The sequence below is a fragment of the Gymnogyps californianus genome, chromosome 2, assembly GCF_018139145.2.
Source record: "Gymnogyps californianus isolate 813 chromosome 2, ASM1813914v2, whole genome shotgun sequence".
Classification (NCBI taxonomy): Eukaryota; Metazoa; Chordata; class Aves; order Accipitriformes; family Cathartidae; genus Gymnogyps; species Gymnogyps californianus.
In genome coordinates this window covers 56193970-56213449 of record NC_059472.1, presented here as the reverse complement: position 1 = coordinate 56213449, position 19480 = coordinate 56193970, and the positions used below count along the sequence as shown (strand labels likewise).

The window sequence follows — 19480 nt, the reverse complement described above, 5'->3', positions numbered from 1 at the left end:
AAATCTCTAATACCACCAAGTTACTGTATTAATTTTGTATAAGCTTACATCTAGCACTAATGAAAGGGCATGCCTTCACCTACGTAAAAAATCCAGAGAATTCATGCAGTACTCCAACAGCACCGCTGCCACTGTTGTTCAATCCCTTTATATGAGTTTTTGCTTTCAGCCCAGTCCCCTAAGAAACTGAGGCCCATGTGTTTGTGTTACATGCATATGTATAATTCACCAATGACTTTCAAGCCTGTAGATGGATTTTCTTTAAATTTGACAGCAGAAAAAAAATTTCAAATCTATTAAGCACTCACAAATTTCATGGAAAAAGGTGGATAATAATAGTAATAATATCTGTCATTGTTTTCCCCGAGGGAAAGTTTCAATACGAGCTTCATGCCATATTGCATGTAAGAAAACTCCACATGAGATGGCCTTTATAAACCACTTTCCTTCTTTTGCCCTAGTCACAGGGGAAGTTTCAGTTGAGACCTGCATGTTACCAGAGTCAACCAACCATAAGACATAAATCTATAAGAAATAAAGCATCACTAGTTCTGGTGCTCACAGAACTACTTGTTTCCTTTCTGGTTTACAATGCATGCTTACCTTCTTATTCCTGCATGTCTTCCCCATAACACATACGGCAAAAAGTTACACGATGCTTAGGGAAGGTTTTCTTTGGTAGCCCTGTTGTACAGTTGATCTTGAAGGTTACCTGACTGCTATTATAGCAAATCAATGGGGCACAAGACTGAACTTCTATGAGAATATTAGTAGTAGACGGGTTACTTTCCAAGATATTGCATTTATCCTTGAGCTCTAGAATGCATTTGCATTTAAAAAGCAGGGGATCTAGCACAAGGCAATCTTCTCAACTACCTCTGTTGCTACTATATTTCCCATATCTTATTTCATCTGCAGAGGAAAAAAAAAAATGAAGAAAAATATCCCTCTCTTCCAATAGGGATTTACTCCAGACTGGGAAACAGTGAATTGACTGTACAAAATTTCTGCTATAAATATTTGATAGGATTGCTTCAGAATGTTTTGCTAAAATTAAACTTAGGAAAATGACAGCTAAGACTCCATCTACATTAGCAAGTAGTACAGAATTATCAAGAGCAGATCTGTAGATTGGAACAGCTGGTAACAAAAATTCAGAATTTACACTAGTCACATTTAGCAGTTTTGCTCTGGACTAGTTCTAGTGCAGTCCCATGTACTAAACACACATTAAAGGCTGGAGCACATTCAGCACATTCCTGAACACATCTCTCGGCTTAAAACAGGAGGAATCAAGCTCTGAAGCACAGAGCAAACTAAACTACAGTGAGATAAGGACAGTCACTCTAAATGTGTATTCCTGATTCAAACTAAGACACTGACCTAGATTTCCTCTTAGTGATCTCCTCCCTCCCACCCCCAAGACCTTCTCTCTTCCAAGTTTATTTAGAAATGACTGCTATGATCTAGATCTCAAAGCTATTAAGAGTCTATTATGGAAAGGAAAAAAAAAAGTTGGTGGATGATTATGAGAGAGAGATAGCTGAACTGACAGAAAAGCAGGCAAAAGCCAACATTACATGTTCTGTTCAGAGAAAGCCAGAACCCGTATGTACATACTGGCTAATTAAGAAGTATGTAGGTAGCTCCTGCCTAGCCATGCCAAATGTTATCTGTATTCTGGTGGGCGTGTCAAAGGCAGTTGAGGTTAATGCACTGGGAGAAAGGGAATGGGTATAGCACAAAGGACCAATATCCACAGAAAATTGGGCTTTTTTAAATACTGTAAGGAGCAGAGTTTAAGCAAAAAGGTGTTCATTTAACTAAGTTTAACACTCTTTGAGTTCTTTTTTCTTCTTATCAGGAAAGTGCAAATTACTTCAGTATTTTATTTCACAATAAAAGCATCCTTCAGCAAACAACTTAGAGACATGATTTCTTTCCAAAAGAGAGGTTAAACTGCAGCATTACTAGTGCTAAATGAAACGTTGTGATGGGACATGTAGCAGCATTGTCAATTTTTTTTCTTCTTACAGAACTCAGTGTTTCCATACAGATAGTTACTCAACCATAACCTACTACTATACAATGAAACACCTCCCGGTCAGACTGCAATGCATGTGTTATCAGATCAGCATCTACCTTTTCACCTACAGTGTCCAGTAAGAAAAAAGGGCTCAACACGGAACGAGAGATTATTTGGGATATTTTGGTTAGAGGCTGGGGACATGCTAAGAGGCACAAGACCAGGAATTTGGAACTGTGGGGAAAGAGACCATTCAGGTACAACACACAGTAGGAGGGTAGTAAAGTCCAGTAGTACAGAGCTGGGCTCTTCTGGCTTGGGAATTTAAACATCACATGTATGAAAAGAACATTTATATTTTTACCTGATATTTCCCACACAGAAGTATACCTGTGAGGAGTAAAGCTTCAGCTTAGCTAAATGAGAGAATGTGACTGTGATGAGGCAGCAGCACAGAGAGAAACTTGAGAGGACAGGTAAGAAGGGATTGCACTTGGGAGGAAAGCACAGGAGACTCCATGATCAACACACGAGAATTTTTTTCCCCAGAACTTGGAACACAAACCAAAACTCTTTAGTCTTGTCATTCCTGTGGCCCTGTAAAAAAGCACAAGCATTCCATCTCCTTTTAGTTTTAATTGAGAATGACAGGCTTACTACTGTGGTCAGTTTTCCATTACCTCCTTGGACAGACACACTTATAGAAACAAAGTCTTAAACACTGCTGATGTCTCATGAGAATGTCAAAATGATAGTAAAGGATGGGACATTGCCCAAGGCACGCACTTAAAAATCTCATTAGAACATTATACAAAATACTGTTCTGAAATTTCAAAATTTCAGAGTGATTGTAGCCACAAAACTATTAGTCTTTGTACCAAGGTCTTCACTGCAGAGGACTACATAAACACAGCTATTCTAGAATGATTGCAGCAGTTTATTTGATCTTTACAACGAAGACAATGAAAGTGCTATTAAAGGCTTCATTTGAGCAAAAATAGTTTTAGGCTTCTTGTGCAAAGTCCTATGAAAACAGTGTTACATTGATCCCAAAAAAAGACTTCCTCCCAATCATTTAGCGACCGAGGGTGCTGCTGAAGTCCAGCATGCATATTACTGCTAAGTAGGATTACTGAACAACTTAACTCCCAGGGTGCTAAAGTCAGAGTTGAGTAGGTATGAGATCTATATAATAAACATTTTTTTCAAAAGCTGATAATACATTAGACATATGCAGCTATAATGGGCTAAACATACACTGCAGTATGCCCTACTGGCAAGCCTGCCTCCTGCTGCAGGCTAGAAGCATATTGTCCTTTATAAGCTTAAAGGAAAACACATTTTGCGTAAGAAAAGATGAAATAAGAGGCTATTTGTGTATGTTATACTATTTAAGACTGAGTTTTTACCATCACCACTTCCTGTACGTGGTGTGCACTAAAATACCATAAAATATAACAAACAGAACAATTTACCAGGCACTTTTTTCCCTGCACTCCATGGTGTCTCATTGTACTTGCAATTCAGTTCTCTAGCAGTAACCAGCAAACAAATTACTAAATACTACTGGCTTTAGGTAGCACATCAATTTAGTATGTTGGAGAGAACAGTGCCCGAATGATACATCCTGTGGTTTTTACACATGAAAGGTGACAAGAACTTTTTTATTTGGAAAATATTCACAAGCTCTTTTCACACATGATTGTGACAGTTCAGCACATGCAGACTCCAGTGTCCGAGTTATGATGAAAGAACTAAGCTCCAACACAGTCTCAAACTAACGGTGCCTAAGGCAACAGTCTGTTGTGGTATTAAGTGCAAATGCAGTACCCAGCATGGACATGAGTCACAAATTTGGCAGATTTTACAGCATTTGACGATAAAATATGACAAAACACTTTTCATCCAGAGGTGAGCAATTATTTTTATTACAATTTTCCTTTAAGACTTGCACAATACTTGAGATGACTTTGTGGCTAGAACATGCAACACTGAGATCAGTTCTACTCCTTTCTTTGCTATACCTATTGTGCAACCTCAGAAAAAGTGCCTTACACCTCCCCTGCAGTAATTCTCCCTACCAGATTTTAGATGATACACTAAAAATCCGAGAAAACAAAACACCAGCCTAACATAAACACACCTTTCAGAAATACATGCCATGAGATAACTTGGATATGTGTATTTTGGAGCCTCCTCAGATCCCAGCTAATATATGGAATGGACTCCTAGACTCGCTGTCCTATCAGAGAGTATTTCTGCATTTTAATTTGAAATGTTTAGATACTTGAGATCCAAACATACAAGGATTGCACAAATCTTTCTGTAATAAGAAAATAAAATATTTGAACCCCATTTTATAAAGGTGTCCTTGAACAGTGAAATAGGAATGGGCAGTGACTACTCATAATCTCCAGAACAGCTTTTAATATACTCTGAATTACCTACTCATTGCATGCCAGACTACACTACACAGGACTAGGATGAAGTCCCTAAAAAACAGCCGACACTCAGGCAGCAAGAAAGATTTTCCAATACTTCAGCTGGAACTCACCACTACTTCCTACCAAAATAAAGAATGTATCTCATAGTCTAGGAATTTCTACTAGGAAGAGCAAAAAAATGAGAGGACATACAACTCTTTCCTATGCAAAAACCAAACAAGACTCTTTGCAGGGGTTTTGTTGCACTTGCCTATATAGGACCTTGGGCTCCTACCCAGAACACCTTCAAATACCTGTTTTAAGAGCCTGAGTTTACCTCTGCTTGGTTTCAAATGTCAAGTTCCAGATTTCACAATACTCTTCAATTTATTTTCCATGCTAATAGTAGCACCTAGACCTGTCAACCTCTTTCTAACAAATACGCTCCATTAAAGAGCATGACTGAATCTGTAGTTTTCCGATTGAGTTTTAGTAAACTAAACACATGCTTACCAAAGAACACAAGAACTTCATTGCTCATAGAATTAAAGAATAGTTGAAGTTAAGGGGCATCTAGAGGTCATTTAGGTCCCTCAGTTATCTAGTCAGTCAGACATTTTCAGCTGTTGATGTACCTTACATAGACCAGGTTGAGTTTGTTACTTGAGCAGGAAAAAGAAAAGGGTAAAAGAAACCATGGAAAATACAAACCTTCCTATTCTTGACTAACTGTAGGCACCCATAAATCATGCAGCGGTGTTTTACAAGCAGCACACCGTGGAATAAGAAAAAACTTTGACCCAAAATTTAATTTACAAAATCTTACTCACTGATTGAAAATACCACACCCCAATATGCCTTTGAGATCTGTTACACAGATTGACTTGAATTTTAAAGGTACTACTGCTTTATAAATTACAGATAGATCATGCTTTAATAACAGCTGTATCTGAGCAAGAGATGGCTCCTCTTTGATGTCACAGCTCATCATTAGAAATATACCTGCACTTCTTTCTATAATGTCTTCTTGCAACTACACTTACAATAAATGTCAACCAAGTAAGGACTGAAACTCTTATTGGAGTAGCGTTGGACATCTCTCACCTCACACACTTTTAACTAAAACTCCAAAATCTACCTGTCAGAATGAAACCAATGCACTGGCACTGATTTTCTTCTGAAAGTAAAAACAAAACAAGACAAAACAAATCAGATTTTTAGGGTAACTTACAACTCCGATTTTATTTATACTTCCTTGGACATGATCAACAAATATATTCACTTGCTGAACATTTCTTTTAAGCTAGTTTAGTCCTTAATGCTCCTGCTGAAATGTTTAAGTAGCACTCAAGGCAAAAAGTGGACTTCAGCTTTCTGTGATCATTCTTACTACTGGCAAAGGCAAATTGTCATCGCAATTGAAGAACCTTGCTTCTGTTGCTGTGTGAAAAATTTTTGACAACCTGGTGAAGTTCTGAGGAACCACTGACCAGAAACACACGCAGCAAGTGGCTTCACTTGCTTCCAGAGAAAGAGAATCTATTTGTCACTCATACCATGATTCCCTGCTATTTCAGCTTGCCTTGATTTCTACCTTCTTAAAGAGAAAGAAATTACTACAACACTTTTTTTTTTAATTTTAAAAAACATCCTAAATAAAAAGGAGGACCTATCCTGGACAACACCACAGAACTTATTATCCATAAATCAAAACTGGGAATAATAAGGGTTAGGGCCCCCCCTCCCTTCACAGACATTAATTTATTTTCACAATACTGCTGGAAAATGAGAATGCATTATTTCCTTCATTTTACAGATGGTGACTTAAGTTCACAGAAATAATCAAGTCAGGAGTTTGACCAATTTGCCATACCCATAACACATTACAGACTTTATTTTTCAGATTATTGCATGTTAGACAGTACTTTATACTTGGTTAGACCATAGCTACTAGTGACTTCAGTTTCAGCTTCTGCAAGCAACTCCTCTTCCCTACCACTGCTGAAGGAAAAAGCTAAAACAGTCTCAAAGCAGTTATCCACAAGTGAAGAAAACACTTGGCAAATGCTCATAAGAAGCCTGTATCTTACCTGAATTCCAAAACAGACTGAAAATTGGTAATTTTCAGGGTCAGTACTCAACTTTCTTCAACATAGGACCCTCTTTTCTGTTCCTGCAACCTCCTCCTAAGTTAGAGAACTTACTCGAACTTCTGCAATAGGACTCCTTCTTGGAGCAGTATCCTAGACGGCACAATTGCAATTTATCCCCAGAGATCCATCTGGTTCATTATTTAAAGTGGAGTCCCAACCAAAAACCATCAACTTGTAATCCCATTCTGCTATCTGCAGAAAGGCAAATGAGCAGTGCTGCTCTAATATATGGCAGACAGCATTTCTGACACAGCAGAACATAAAGGTTTGTGACACTGTAGTATACAGCAAGAATGCATGCAAATACGAACAAGAAGCCCTCGTTCCACTTCTTTTGCAACACACTCCCATTTTCTTCCTTTACTTTCTCTAAAGTTTCTAGTCTCAAATAGATTCTGAGATCCTCCCACTGCAAATGTCACTCCGCACGTCAAGATTATGAAAAAAATCAAAGCAGTTTGTTGGTACCAGACTTCTAAATGCATATGGAATTAATTACTGTTTATGTCTTGCCAAGGCACTGAAAAAAATCATAAAAACTAACATTTTGTCACAATATCCTTGCAGGTGCTATGCCAAACAATCTAGTCTTGCTTAGCATATAAGAGGTAAAAATTATTAACAGAACATGACAGAGGAAAAGAAACAAAAGGATCCCACCTATCTACAAGTGACCTTTAATGTTCCTCCACATAGATAACTGAACATGGAAAAACTAAAGAAAATTAGTGTGCTAGGCTCTACTTGTACTTTAACACCTCACAGTAGAATACTAAAGTCCAAGTATCCAAAAAGGTGTAATTTTCAAAGGATGGGACACTCTCAAAGAATCACTTAGATTCATGGATCAAAAACCTGGGAAACCCATCTGCATAAAGCCCCATCCAAAAGAAGACACCAAGAGACTGCCTCCAAAGACTCTGTAAGGTGCTGAGAAAAGGTATGAAACAAAAGAAGTAGGGAGGGGATGAATTCTTTCCCAGCTGACTCTTGAACAGCTCCTAGGACACTGAACTCCTTCCTGACTTAAAAAAATAAAAAATAAAATAATAAAAAAAAAGCTATGGGAATTAATTTGTTTACATAGTATTGTTTAGGGTGAAAAACAATGTTGACAAACATGGCCTAAACTGACAGGGTAGCACAACTCTGAAAACAGGCGAATGGGGAAGATGGTTCTTTGCAACAGGAATCCCAAAAGAAGATTTGATATAAACAGACAGCTGAAATGGGGAAGCCTTGAATGAGAAGGTATCTGAAGGAACAAAAAGTACGATCAAATACTATTATTTCTTCACTTTTATTTTTGAACACAACTAGTTTAACAAGTCGGAAATCCTAAATGTTAGTTGTTTAGTAAAAGAAATACACAGGGCCAAGGAACTGTCTTTACAATAGGTACTCTCCAATTCACACCTCAATCACACAGGTATTTATATTCAGGATAAACTTTCAGAACAGAAGTCCCACCAGCTTAAGATTACAGAATTATCCATTGTTTCAGAGAAGTCTTTGAAGGGCTGTGGGCTTGCTTAATAGTGAAGCATGTGGACTGGATACGTACATTACAAATGAACTTGCAAAATCATAGCCTTAATTTATTAATAATTTTCACAACAAGGTTGGAAAAATGCTAGTTTTTCTGGAAAAGCATAAAACAGTAGGACATTTGATATCACAACAGCATCCCAGATTGTACAAGAATGGCAGAATCTTCATCAATAAGCCAGTATTATCTTGCAAAAAAGGCAGGTCATTCTATCACCACTATCTATTTTCTCATATAATTTCCTCTTAGTACCCAAGAAAAGTGCTGCATTCAAAGCATTTAAGTTAATATTTTATGAAAAAAATGATTTTAAATTAAACAGCTTAAATTACCAAAGCTGAAAGTTTGTGGAACTTGCATAACATAAACCAGATGACGTTTTTATTAGAGAATGGTTAGGAATTATTTAAAAGGAGAAAATCCTCCCTGATTCTGAGAGACTTGTGTTGAAGCTTCTTTTTATGCATACAGGTACACATCTCCTGCCCCAAATTGGGAGGGACAAGATGTAAGAAATGAACATTTAGGAACAGGGTTATCTCCTAGCATTAGCAACAAACAGAAACAAATAAAAAAAGCATTGCCTCTCCCCAAAATGATGATAAACTTGCCTTCCAGAAGTCAGACATTGACTCCCATTTCAGTGTGGCAGGAATGGCTCCCACATAGTGACAAGGGGCATCATTCCTTCTGAACCACATACACTATTTCTACAGCATTCCTCCACGTGGGCCAGTAAGGAACTGCAACTGGTGCTAGAATTCAAGATGAATCTGAAGGATGTTTGTCAGTACTGTCTTATTCTCAAGTGCATTTCTCTACTCTCAGATCAACCCTTTGTCTTTCATGGAAGATACTAGCATTATTGTTTTTACATATGGCTGGCTGCTCTGCAAGGAAGCACTGGAAAGAAACAAACAGAATTATGAGGGTACAAATACAACTGGTTGAATAAATAATTCTTTCTCTCCGTGAAAGGAATTCTGCAAGATCAAAAATATTATTAAGTTTCTTTTCAGATGTTATCAATATTCAAATGATAATTTCTGAAGAAATGTTCTTATTAATATTTATGCTTTAGCTACTTTTCATGTCTCCGGCAGTAGAAAATAAGGTCGTTTCACTTTCAGTTTCTCACTCAGGCTTACTCTGAGTTGCAGGCACTGGAAGAGACTTTCAAGTAAGTTCTAGTACAAACAATGTAGAGAACACATACATGTATTTGTTTTTTCTTAAAAAAAAATTATCAGAAACTGCAGTTTTAATAAGGCTTCTTTGCACTTCATTTCACTTATTTATTCAACCAGTTATTTAGTCATTTAAACAACAACAACAAAAAAGACTTCATTAAGAATCTGTATAGCACAACTTTGCAGAATGCACCACAGCTTTACAAGACTACCACACACAGGCAGTAAAAGAAGAATGCATCCTTTGACTATCAAAAATGAAATTAGTCAGGAAAAACACATTACCTACCAAGAGTTGAAAAAAAGTTCTATTCCACATTTGGAAAAAAAAAAAATGTTTGACAGTTTTACAATTTATCAAGCCTTCAGCAACAGGTTCAGCAAGGAATCCCAACAGACTAACTAAAATTAGAACTTAACAACATTTTACTCATACTATTGGGGTGAATTCCAGGTTCAACTGGTCATGACTATAAGCAATCTGCTCTAGCTGACCCTGCTCTGAGCAGGGGGTGGAGTACATGACTTCCAGAGGTGCCTTCTGATCTCAACTAGTCTATCATGCTGTTCCATGAATTAGAAATGCAGATGTTCTTTACCTCAGCGGCAGCATGTCTACTGGCAGTTCTCTCCTCCTGTTGATACATACAGCATATGAAAAGGTTTAAGTCTTCTATATTCTCCAGCAACTTATGCTATGTAGTCAGGACAGCATTTATTCCAACAAAGACTTACACAGGTGGCTAGAAGAACCTGTGTAGCTTGTGAGTACTGATGTCATACTCAAGTTAAATCGTATCATTAAGACAGCTGTGTAGAATGCAAACATCATATTCCTACTGAGGGATATACCTAGCTGTCTAAACAAACATTTACATGGAAAAACCACCTCTCCTCTTTACTCTGAGAATCAGACATACATAAGCTTCCAGAGTGTCTGAAGGGATCTCCCTTTATTCTGAATAGCCTCTCGAAATAAAGGAGATTCTTGATCCTATAAAGAGGAAACCTATTCTGGGAAAGAAAAGAAAGAGTCATGCTTGCCCAAGAACTCTGGCTCTTAGGAGCCAAAGACACTTATTGCAAAATCCATTAGTCCTCCCTTTTAATCTACAAGTCTAAAAACTTGTATGTTCACAGGTGCTTCCTCTTGAGACTTTTTTAGGATGAGCTACGGGTTCAAAGGAAGCACCTGCACAGATGTTTAGCATAATATGATACTCCCTTTAAGCTAAATGGAGAAGTGGAATTGTAAACTTCAGTTTTGATCTACTGGTTATTCCTTAAAGATGTAACTAAGTAGATCTTTGTCAACTAAGAGGCTATTCCATTAGCACAGTGCCTATCAAAGAAAAACTTAAAAGCCTTTCTATCAGTACTTTGCCAAACTTAAGATAAGCAAGCCTATTGCCAATTAAGTTCAAATTCCTTCTACAGGAATCTATATACCCTCTGGAAACCTTCTAAAGACCTGCAAGACAAGAGATTTCAAAACTACTCTATACCATATTACTAGAACCTCAGTAATTTCTATTTAAATCTTCACAAGCTAATGATAGTTTGCCAACCTAAAAACAAGAAAAGCCACAACTTATCTGCAGCACTGCCAGAAGGAACATAACCTAAAAACACGCAAAGGCCCTTCACGGCCTAAAAGCAAATGAACTCCCAACACTGCTACCGTTCATGAGAAAGACCTAAAGAGGCAGACGCAGGGAAAAAAGCAAGCTTCTGACTAGGCTTACTTACAGGTCCCAATTCATTAACAGAGGTTTTTGTCCCGGCAAAGTTGTGAAGACATGCAAAATATTCAACAGTCTTTATTGCCACCTCTCGGCCATCACCACATTTCACAAAAGTAACAGAACGAAATCACATGCCAGTTCCTTTACAGAAATAGTTTTTCTTTGGGAGAAAAGAGATAGTGAGGGAACAGATGGAGTGGAAACAGAGAACAGAGAATAACCAGAATACTGTTTGCATACAAGTATGACTATTTAGAGCTGTAAAAGTACAGTGAGTACTGCAATTAACCTTCATTAATGTTTTACTATGTCATCTAGAGAATCGAAGGGACTGGAAAGCAAAGAACTAGTTATTTTCAAGACAAAAGACAATTTTTTTTATTTATTTAAAAAAGGTAATACAGTTGTCAAGACACCTGGCCCTTCTTGAAGTCAGAAGACGAATGGATTAGCATTACCCACATTAGAAAGAGAGTATCACTAAATGAATTTTCCATTTTCCCTTTATCACTAAACTAGTAGTAAGAACCCAGATTAGTAGGTTGCTGAACAGTGCAGAGCACCACAGAAAGTTGATTTCTCTCAGTTTGCGTTCTTTGTTGCACACAATCTTGAAGCAAACATAAACAAGAGAAAGATATTTCCCTGAATCGGCTAAGGAAGCTATCTATCTATCTATCAGAGCTTGAAAGGTTTGAAAAGCCAGACACCTATTAAGTAGGGCTAACACAAAAGGGCTTGAAAGAGAAGGGAAACTATAGGAAATGTCTTCATGTAAGTAAGCTCATTTCTGCTATCATCAAGCAATGGAACTTCCTAAGATTTCTACCACAACAATACTCCTGGAAATGCAAAGTGCTATTCGGTTTCTGTTGCGTTTAATACATTCTGAAGCTCAGAGAGGGGGGAAAAAAGTGCTTTCTACCTCTGATGTTTTCCAGCCTCATGAATGCAAGACATAGGACAAGAAGAAAGTGGTTCCAATACCCTCCATCTCCACCAGGCTACTGGCAAGTAGAAAGCACATGACAGGAGCAGGGAAGAAAATATCTCAGGTCTTCCTCCTCAGCTGGCATTTTTACTTTTTGCCTCTAATACAGCTCATAATTCTGTCTCTAACATTGCTAATGGCTTTTCTTAGCATAAACCAGTGTGAAACCAATCCAGTTGTGACATTATCACTACCTAGAGCACTCTGAGTAGCAGCCGTGAAACTGAGGAGAGTTTATTCATTTGTTGCTTGCTCAAGATAAAAGCAGTTGCAGCAGATATAAGGATGCTTTGTCAGATCCAGGGAGATAACCCAAAATAAGCCAAGGCAAAGTCATACTCTCAAGGGCTTCAAGTCTCTCTTTAAATGAATATTTAGGCTTTATGCAAGGTGGCAATAAAGGTCTTCAACTGCATAGCTAAGATACAAAGTATGGCTCCATAAGCTTATGGAGGAACTTTCTAAGACTTCTCTAGGTTCTGGAATAATAATGAACTGTAAGAAAAAAAACTAAAGATGTTAGCAGGGCTCTGACTTCTGTTATTCTGTTAATAAAACTATTCAGTGTCATAACACAAAATGCAAGATAGAGTTTGTGCTAATATTTATTTCATACCATCTGTCGCTAGAGTCTAAGTAGAGTCTAATGATGTAGTTAAAAAAATATAGTCTGATTTGGAGACTAAATGACCAATCGACACATACTACTCCATCTGCAACAGAACACGGAAAAGAAGAAACACCAAACATTCATGCCCAGCCCACCTCTTCATAAGATAAGATCCAAAAAATGTCAAAAGTAAGTTGTTCTGAGTGTGTATATTAACAGTGTGGTAGCAGGTTAATCATTACATATTTTGTGATCAATAGGTTTTTCCAATTTTAAAGAGGACCAACTGCGCTAGTCTTCCAGACGACTTCATCAGCCTAAGATCATCTAAACATGGTAAATCAGTTCAACAAATAGAATTTGTTTTCATATATCCGTATGCCCAATATTGAGGAAGAAGTTCTAGCTCAGCCATTTCTAGGCGCCCGTATTTCCACTAAAAGGATATCCAGGACTTTTCCATCTAGTTAAGTTAAAGCTGCAACAGTTCATGGCTTTTGTAGCAATTTAAACAGACACTTAATGGTGCAAAGAAGCTGCTGTTTGAGACTATGATTGATGACCTCTAATTTAAATAACACAGGTATTCCATTTTCAGTATATGCTTTTAATTCTAAGGTAAGTGGTAACGTAATAGTACCCCCTGCAACTAATGCCAACCAACCACTGAAGCTTCATACAAGCACTCATTCAGCCTGCTTATTAAAAGACCTTTTCCTCAAAGAAGTTACCTATTGTGCAAGCCTGCTGGGAGAAACCATAAATGAACTTAAGTTTGTTGCACAGAGCTTGCTTTCTTACACAACATCTGTCCTAAGCTTTGCTGTCTGTAGTATTCAGAGTTCACAAATAATTTTGAATAATCCTCTGGGTGGAAGAACACACACAGAGATGGCAATGGAAAGGCAGAAATCCTTATATCTGAAAGACTGAGCTGTCATCTTCACGAAAGAACCAAAGGCGCTCTGATCAACTGTCTGCACTCAATGATTACCAGACAAAAGCCAGGAAATCAGAAAAGGGACTCATATACCATACACCAAAAAACCAACATACCACAAGAATGCCACCACAGTCCTCTGGGTGCTGAGAAAAACACTGCCACTCCTTGACATTTTAGGTTACAAGACACATACAGGAAAGCAGAAGTATTGGGGAGGGGGAAGACACAGATAGTCAATGGGTTTACCATTAACTTCACAATGAAGTATTCTGCTATACCTCAAACGCTGCAATTTTATTTGAACAGTTTCTCAAGCTTGCACAGAAACCTACTGAATTCACACAGGGTGAGATTGAGGTCCCTACCTGATCAAGTCACAAGATTAGCTGAGAGTCTGAGTTTCCATCTAAAGAATGAAGAAAAGCAAGTGACACCCAACATCTGCACAAGACTCAAATAATAAGAACAGGTGAAATGCCCTGGCATCTCACATCATTTTGATGACCTATTACTCTGGGGACCATTACCCACTGAACTATAGCAGAGAATTATGGTGGAAGAAGTAAAGAAAGCACAGGATGCTTAGCTCACCATGAGTACCTGTGAGTAGCTCACCATGTCCCTACCTAGAGTAACTAAGATGTGAGGACAACCAAGCTGCCATCAACTTGCATACTGAAAAACACCCAAACCCTTGCTGCTTCAAAACTAGAGAGCAGACATGCCCCTCACCTCCAAATCATGACATGTCAATAACAGTGAATTATTTTAATAAAAGTTAATGATTTCTTATAGACATGATGATCTCACCCTTTCCTAGTGTTCCAAGATTAAACAGTTTTTTCCTGGAACATAAGTACATTTGGACTGTTCCACATCTGTCTGATAGCTTTTTGTTCCTACAAGCATCACAACTTACTCACTTGTCTTCATGAAAGAGCTGCTTTATCCCATAAACTACCTTGTAATTCAGAGGTATAAAATTCAGATTTTCCTCCACATCACATGGCCCACAGAAGAAAGGCATAGAACACAGTGACAGTGTCCAGGCAATCTCCACAAGACCTCTAGCTGATAATACTGATATTAAACTACTAATTTTATTTGGGAGTTTAAATTAAAAAAAATAAATTGAAAATCCTCTCATGTCTTATCAGCTACCCAGTCCTTAAAAAAGAAAAAAAAAAAAAAAAAAGACTGAATATTAGCGATGGTACCTGGAGAGCCAGGCTAGAACTAACATGAAGAACGGTGCAACTGAGCCTGGCATTCTCTCATTTCTTGTCCTTCCTTTGTTGCCTAGTGTCACCTGTGCTGTGCGAGTTACTGTGCTCCACCTCAGCGGCGGCTGCCTTGTACTGGCAGACCAGGCAGCTGAACGTATTATTCTGCAAAAGAACTGGGCACCCTTTAGCATTTAACGGAAGACGCCAAAAACGCCTCACCCGCTCGCCCCGGGTCTCGGTTTGACGAGCGCAGGCTACCCCGGCGGGGCGGCACGGCCGAAATCGGCGGAGCAACTCCCGAGGCTGCAGGGAGCTGCCGAAATTCCCGAAAGGGAGGCGGGGCGGCGGGGCGTGCGTGTGTGTATGTGTGTCTGTGTGTGTACACCGCCATGCCGCGCTCGGCACCCGCGCCCCGGCCGTCCGTGCAGCCCCCGCCACCGCCTCCCTCCCCACAGCCCCGGCCCTGCCTCCCGCGGGAACCGCCGCCCCGGCCCCTTGCACCCGCCGCCGCCACCACCGCCCCCCGGCCGCAAGCGGGCCCCCCGCCGGACGGCGGGGCAGGGGCTGGGCTCGGCGGGCGAGAGGCGCGGCCGCCAGACGGTGACAGCGGCGGCCATGGCTCCCGCCGCGGCGCTGACAGGCTGACAGCGGAGAGCCGCTGCCCGCTGCCGGGCACGACAGGCCCGCCGCCCCGCCGGGCTGGGCGGGGAAGGCGCCGTGCCCGCCGCCCGGGAGGGCAGGACAGCGGTTACACCCCCCGCGGCGGGCACCGGGTGAGGGCTCCCCGGACACCCCGCTGCCCGCCGTTCAGAGACAGGGGGGCGGCACCCCGCGGGCGCGGGCACCGCGGCGGCAGGTGGGATCGGGGGGTCCCCGCCGCGCACCGGGAAAGGGTGGGGAGCTGCGCTCCGGGTCCTTACCTTCTCCTGGGAGCCGGCGGCGGGACGCGTCCTCCTCCTCCCGCCGCTTTCCCCCTCCTCTCTCTGTGGCGGCGCGGCCGCGGGGATCCGACAGGGGAGCGGGTGCCGCCCGCCGCCACCGGCGGTGCGCAGGGGCTCGGGCTCAGCCCCGGCTCCGGCCGCTGTGGCTGTCGGGTTTGAAAACACCCCTCCCCCGCCCGCTCTCGCCCTCCCTCTCACCCTGCGCTGCCGTTGCCGCTCCCCTCCCCCTCCCACCACCCCCCCCTTCCCCAACGTCGCTGCTGGAGTCGAGCGCCGCGGAGCTCCCATTGGCCGCGCCCCGCCCACGTGGCCCTCACACAGGGCACGGGACGCGGGCGGGCAGGCGCTGCCGCGAACGTTAACCCGCTCGGGCGGCGGTTGGGGAGGGAAAAGGGGGGGGGGGGGGGGGCAACGTCACTGCACCGCTCCGTTCCCCGTCCCGAGGGAGAGGGGCACGGAGGCGCTCCCTCCGCCGGGCTCCTCGCTGCTGTGCGGGCGGAGCGCCTCGTCCCCCTGCGCACGCAGGCGACGGGGAATAACGGGCTCGCAGGGTGCCGGAGATGGGGGCGTGAGGGAAGAGGGGTGGCGACGGGAGGACGCGGGCAGTGCGCAGGCGCCGGGGCGGCCGGGCTTTTGGCCGCGGTCGCTGGAACGTTCTGGAAATGGCGGCGGCCCGGCTGCGGCGCACCTGGTCGCGGGGCAGGGACGGGGCGAGGGGACGAGAGCCTTGCGAGTCCCCGCCGGACGGGAGCCGACCTAGAGCCACCGGCGCCGGCCCGCTCCCCCTGCCCCGCCGCCGCGGCGGTGGCGGCCGCTCCCTCCCCGGGGAGGGGTTTTCCGGCGGCGATGGCGCAGTGAGTTTTAAGAGCCGGCGCAGTGCGCGTGCGCGGTGGGCGCAGCCCGGTAGCGGCAGCGCATCCAAATGAGGCGGGTGCGGCGGGGTACGGGCGCTAGCGGGCGAGGAGGGGCCGCTGCCCCCGCCAGGCAGGAGCCGCTTTATTGCCTGGCGTACGCGCTCACACCAGGGGCTGAGAGGAGCGCTGTGTACCGGCAGGCTGCAGTTAAAGGGTCCGCAGCTTTTGGGAGAAGCCCCTGGACGCAGGTGCGTGTGGCGCGGTGCCAGAGAGCCCCGGGGGAGCCGTTCTCCTTCGGGGCACCCGCGTAGAGAGGCTGTGGGAGGACGAGCTCACAGCTCCTGGTGGCCCGGGCAGTGTTTCCTCCTATGCCTCGATTAGGCAGAGTCCCCGTCCGCCCGGTGCTTCACATCCCGGCGGGTGCAGGCGAAGAGCTGCAGGACCTTCTGTGGGGGGCATGCAGCCCCTAGCCCCGCAGGCGAGCGCAGCCTGCTGTTTGACGCTTGGGCCCGCTTCCAGTTTTCAAAACAAAACAGTTTTTTTTAGGGTGTCTTGCTTGTGCCAATAAGCCAGACATCATATAAATGCATCAAAAGGGGTTACAGAAGTAGGTTGACATTAGTTCTAGTTGCAACCTTAAAAATGGGTCATTCGTCTGCACTTGTGTAAGGTGTTGCATCTGCTTATTAAAATAGTAGTATGTGGTAAGACTTAAAGAATCTGTGTGGTTCTGTACTTGTGGGTTCTCAAATAATACTCTCCACATTGCTTCTGGAAGGTGCTAAAGATAGGTGGGTTGTCAGGTGTAGTGTTTTGAGAAGGCACCTAAACAAAGCCCTTCCATTTGATGTAGTTTTAATTGCCATGCTCAGCCTGCTACTGGATTACTTTCATCTGTTCTTGTGTAGAAAGCAAGAATTCCTTCATAGTTACTATGCAAGTCAGAAATGAGGATTTTTCAGAATTAAAAGATTACTTTGATTAAGGCCGTCTAATTGTGTGGACTTCCCCTGTGTTCTGGTCTCCACCCGTCATGTTGCAGCATGGGTAGAGAATGGCATCACAAATCTCAAATATTCCCAGCGTGCACAACAGCTTATTGTTCAGGCAAGCTTCTCTCACTTGCTTTCAAAATATTACTGTACAAATGCTGGTACAGATCATCTGTGTTGTAAAGCAATTGCCTTCATTTTCATTTGATTCTGTTAGTGTACCATGAGTACTGTCCACTGACTAGGAGCAGGTATCCCGGCACCTGTGAATGCGTAACAAAGGGAGTTGCATTCACTTCATATTCTTTCATGTCGGGTTGATTACAGAGGTCATCACTTGAGGTGGCAAGCAGGTTGAGGAGTAGACAGGCTATAGACTGTCAGCGTAAGTGGAGTAAGAACTACTTCCCAAGGCAGAATATTTTTCTCTTCTCACTATATAGGGATGATACTGATGATTCACACTTTAAAACATGACAGGCTACAGGTGTAGCGCAGCAGTGTAATACTGCATTCTGATCCTTGTGCATCAGCACTAGCAGTGTGCAGTTCCAGAATTTCAGTGTGTCTTCGTAGGTGTTTGCAGCCAGCAGCTCAGATAATGGGGAGGGAGTCTCATGAGCAACACCTCCTGCAGCAGATGTTAAGATTTGATAATAGCTATCAGTAACTAAAAAATACGGTTCCTTAAGCCTTTTATAAGAACTGTGGCTTGGACTAATAAAAAGCATCAGTCAGTTAATTGCTAATTGCTACCCCTACATTAGTTTCTTCCCCTTGTCTGCAGAAGCCCCTCCCTTTTACATATAGCACAGCTGCAAAATGCCTTTGTAGCTGTACTGTGTTGGTGTGCATAGTACTTCCCTTGATCTGCCCTCCCTAATGAAACATCTTGTGCTATCAGCTGTATGAACTCCTGGTCTTAATCAAGACGAACATGCACAGCATCTGGTTGAACTGTGTAATTGCTGAATTCAGTCTTGTAATTGAATGACTGAAAATCTCAGACTGCAGTACAAAAATCTAAAAATAAGAACTTTGTCCTAAGAACTTGCAAAGTGTCACGCTGGTGAAAGCATGCGTGCTAGCCTCTGGTAGGTAACTGGCAGGCCAGCTGGTGAGCCCAGCTAATGTACTGCACAGGTGGAACTGAACTTCATTGCTGCTTCCTATTTAATGACAGAACATGGTTCCAGGTAATGGAAATCTTTTCTGTTATCCAGCATCTAACACATCATTGGGTATCTAGGGGAGTTTCCTATTACTCCAAACTTTCTTCCACACCCTCCCCAGTCCAGTGGATTCTTTGCGTGTCTTCTGCTTCCACGTTCTAAATCTCATTTCCTTTCCCAAGACTGTACCTATTTTTCTTAAAATCTTCTCTGGGTGGTCTTTTTTTTCCTCCCCAGTTAAAGGGCATTCTTCTACTCTTTTTTTTTTCTTCCACTTTTACATTTGGAGAATATAGGATGTGAATTCTTTCATTTTTCCCTCATTCAAGAAGAGGGGCAAACAAGACCACTGAAAACACAGCATCAGTTCTGTTACTGCTGCATTACCAGTTTAAGGAATGTCCTGACTGTTGCTGTAGTTAACTCATTTTTCATTTAACTCACCACCCAGTACTCTTACAGTCCAAGATATTAACCGGTAGATCAAAACTGCAAAATTGTGCGTTTAATTATTTGACAGGTTAGTGTCAGCTGCCCAGAATTCCTGTTAGTAACCCTCTGCTGTAAAGGATTGAGAATAATGGAAATTACGTCCCGTTAATATTTGTTAGCGAAAATATTGAATACTACCAGTAAAAGCAAGCACAGCGTATTATCTGCAGCTG

General features: G+C 42.4%; 1 protein-coding gene across 1 annotated transcript in view; it reads right to left on the bottom strand.

Annotated features, from left to right (window-relative positions):
• ANKRD12 (ankyrin repeat domain 12) overlaps positions 1–15842 on the bottom strand; it is a 70428-nt gene extending 54586 nt beyond the window's left edge. The window contains 1 exon segment of the mRNA XM_050891352.1: positions 15777–15842. The gene's annotated coding sequence lies outside the window, so the exon portion shown is untranslated.
• Positions 15843–19480: the final 3638 nt, after the last annotated feature.